The 3,690-nt window shown below is 41.0% G+C and overlaps 1 pseudogene; it reads right to left on the bottom strand.

Moving 5' to 3' along the window:
• Nucleotides 1–282: 282 nt before the first annotated feature.
• Nucleotides 283–919, bottom strand: LOC110214879 (uncharacterized; annotated as a pseudogene).
• Between the last annotated feature and the right edge of the window lie 2,771 nt (nucleotides 920–3,690).

Here is a 3,690-nt window from a genome sequence, read left to right on the forward strand (position 1 = left end):
TCACAGCATGAGTAATATGGAAATATTTTCTATGTGATTGCACACGCATAACCAATATCAAATCACTTACCAACTTGAGGGAGGAAGGGAGATAATTTGGAACTCAAATTTGAAACATGAATGTTAAAAATTATCTTTACATGTAACGTGAAAAATAAAATACTCTTTTTTAATGACTCACCATTTTCTTTATTCGTACAAAATAGTGAATAGAATAATCATACCCTAACTGGGAAAAAATGGTGGTTTAGGGTTTAAACAAGTCTTTCTGTCCTGAAGCATCTATTTTGAAGGCTTGGGACTAGCAGCTTTAGCCCCAACATCTTTGGCTTTGGACTCAGCAGGCTTGGGGTCAGCTGGCTTAGTAGCCTTGGAATCACTGGGCTTTGTGGCCTTAGAATCAGACTTGGCTGCCTCAGAATCAGACTTGGCAGCCTTGGAATCGGACTTGGTGACTTTGGCATCAGATTTGCTGTGTTTAGGGCCAGATTTGGCAGCCTTGGGATCAGACTTACTGACCTTGGTGGCAGCCTTGGCAGCCTTGGGGTCAGTGGGCTTGGCAGCCTTGGTGTCAGTGGTTTTGACAACCTTGGAGCCAGGCTTCATGATCCTGGGGCCTGGTCATTTGGTGGCCATCTTGTGGCCAGCACGCTGGGCACTGGCCTTGGGATCTTGGGCCTGAGGAGTGTGGTCTTGGAGGGCTTTAATGGCCTCTGCTCAGGCCTTGATGGCTTTGGCATTGTAAGCCTGTGTCTTCTTCAGTCCTTTCTTCTTGTGTTTGTTGGCAAAATGCATGTTTCTCAGAAACTTGAGGTCAACCCCTTTCAGAGACATAGCTCTGTGATCTAGGTTTCTTGATGCCATTTCTGTGCCATTTTCATGATTGGTTATGGGTGGTATGGTTCTTAGACTTAGCCATCTTTACACCACAGCCTGTGCTAACAACCAGGAGAGGCCAGAACGAGAGAGCATAAAATACTATTTTTGAAAAGAAACTTTCATGCTTAATCTAGTCATTTTGGTATAGCGAAAAGAGAAATGGGTTTGGAACAAGAGGACCTGTATTAGAATCCTAGGTCTGCTATCTACTAGCGATGTATGGCTTTCTTTGGGGCTATTTCTTCATCAATAACACTGCAGGGTTGGACTAGAGCAATAGTTTCTCATCCTTTAGCAGTCTAGTGAAGCCCATGAACTTCTACTCAGAATAATGTTTTTAAATACATAGGATTACAAAAGGAAACCAATTATATTGAAATACCATTACTAAAAATATATATTTAAAAATCGCAGGTTGATAGACCTCAGGTTAAAACCTCTGGACTAAAGGATACCTTTCAACTCTATATCCTATGATGCTATGATTTTAAGTGCTCTGGCCAATGGATTTTTGTTATTATTGTTTTTGTGTTATCGTTGTTGTGAGACTCCAGGATTAAGTTGTGATAAAAACAGAATCAGAAAGGTTTGATGGGGCCTTGATTAGGGCCAGTTATAACTAGCATGGAGAAAATGAGGCTCTGCCCCTGGGTGCCTACAATGGAGAGAGAAGTAAGATTCCTAGGGTTGGGGGTGGGAGGAGACAAGGAACTTGCTTGTAGACAGCAGAGCATCCTTTGTGATCCTTCATGCTTTGATTTGTGGTTCTCAGGTATCATAAGGCACAATTGCCCCATGCCATCATTTCCAAAGTTCCATCTCTCTGGTGCCACTATACTCTTCCCCCTGCCTTTCCTCACCCCTACCAACCACTCTGGGGATGAGAACTACACTTTTTGGGAAATAAACTGCTCCCTTCCAGTGTGACTGCTTCTTTTGTGAGATTGTCTTTTGCATCTTCCCATCCCCTTCTCAACTTACTTCACCCTGTGTCAAACTATAAATTTCAGCCATCCACACTTTATCCCTTAGCAAACTGAATTTGCCCCAGATTCAGTTCCCTTCTCTAACTAGAGAAAGTCTCCCAGTTTTTAGGTGCATATTCTGCTTTTCAAGAACATTCTACTGGTAGCAGGAGAAGGAAGTTAAGGCTCTGTACTTCACTTTAAAGGTGTTTCAATTCATTAATTTGTTAGTTCATTGATTCATTCAATAGTCATGAAGGATGTACTATATGTTCTGCTGGATGCTAAAGGAAATACTTTGCTGAGTTTAGATTTCATCAGAAGGATGGTACTCTTTACACCAAAGCATATTGTAACCTTCCTAGACCTTGTCATCTTTTGTGATACCTACCTCACAGGGGTGATGAAAGGATCCAACGAGCATAAAACACCTCAAAGACTTCAAAGTACTATGTAAATGTCAATCTAAATCAACAGACATTTATTAAGTGTCTACTGTGTGCCAGGCACTGTGCCTTAGCTGTCATCTATCAATTATTGGCATTAGATATATCTTTCTGTTAAAATTTCCACAGCATATCCAGCTTCCTTCATTTAAAAAAAATATTCCTGGGATACCAATATATTATTCAAGCTTTCTATCAATTGTCATCCATTCTTGCTACAGGCCAGATTTCCCTGGTTACAAATATCCTCATGATATCTTTGACCTTCTTTCTTGCTTCTAAGCCATTGTTGGCAGTCTGCTGCATCTAACAAAAATCTGCTAAATGACACAAAGACATGGCCCCAGCCTTCAAGGAAAAGACATGATCCATGGAAAGTACATGTTAGAATATGAGAAATGTATGAGGCAGGAGTGCTAGGAGATCTTTGTACAGATGAGTAGATTAGGGAAATCAGTCTCAAATGGTATCCTGAAGCTGCTTTGCTGCTCAGAAAGCATCTTTTCCTTAAAGCTTATGCCGCAGTTGGCTAGAGGCCTCCCCTCAGACCACTTCTATTTGGCAACATTCTTTTAGCAGTTAGTAAGGTGCCAGAAATAGAACTAAAAAGGAAGAGGGGCTCTCTGATGGCATTTTGGCTTAGTCAAGGCAGCTCCTATTTCCAAAGAATCATTGTTGCAACAATGACTGAAAGGATGACTAGTACAGAAGTGCCCACAAATATGTGCCCCCCAGAGATGACCTGTGGCCATGACTTATACCCCCATAGTGGTTTTGACTTTGAAGTGGCTTTCTCCCAAGAAAGAATCACATTCTCCATTTGAGGGTTAAAAAAACACTACCTGTGAATAAAGTATCAAATATTTCAAGCTTCTGCTGTGGCAGAGAGAATGCTATCTTGAGGTCCATCCAAATCCTAATGTTAGTGCCACTACTGCATGATATAGTTTATTTAAAATGCTTATGCTTGGTATTAAAAGCCCTTCACAAAATTGCTCTAGCCTATGTTTCTAGACTTATGCTACTCTCTTTTACCCACTCTATATTTCAGCTAAACTGTCCTAATTACTGTTTTCTGAACTTCCCATTCTCTCTCCTACCACTGTGCCTTTCACTTCCCAGTCGCCCGTGCCTACAATGTTCTCCTCACTTCGACCTCTTGGAGTGCCTGCCTGCTTTCTTTCAAGGTTCAGCTCATGTGCCACCTCTTACAAGAAACCTTTCCTGATTTACCTAGTGAAACCAATAAGATACATATTTAGCTGATTCATAGATTATAACCCTCCAAGTAGAATTTAATAAATCTTCATTGGATTAAAGTGGCTCACAGAATTGTAGAGCAAGAATGGAATACATGGAGCATTTAGTTCTCAACTCCCTCATTTTACAGATAAGGAAAC

This window comes from Phascolarctos cinereus, unplaced genomic scaffold, assembly GCF_003287225.1.
Source record: "Phascolarctos cinereus isolate Bilbo 61053 unplaced genomic scaffold, phaCin_HiC Scaffold_4;HRSCAF=312, whole genome shotgun sequence".
NCBI classification, from domain to species: Eukaryota; Metazoa; Chordata; class Mammalia; order Diprotodontia; family Phascolarctidae; genus Phascolarctos; species Phascolarctos cinereus.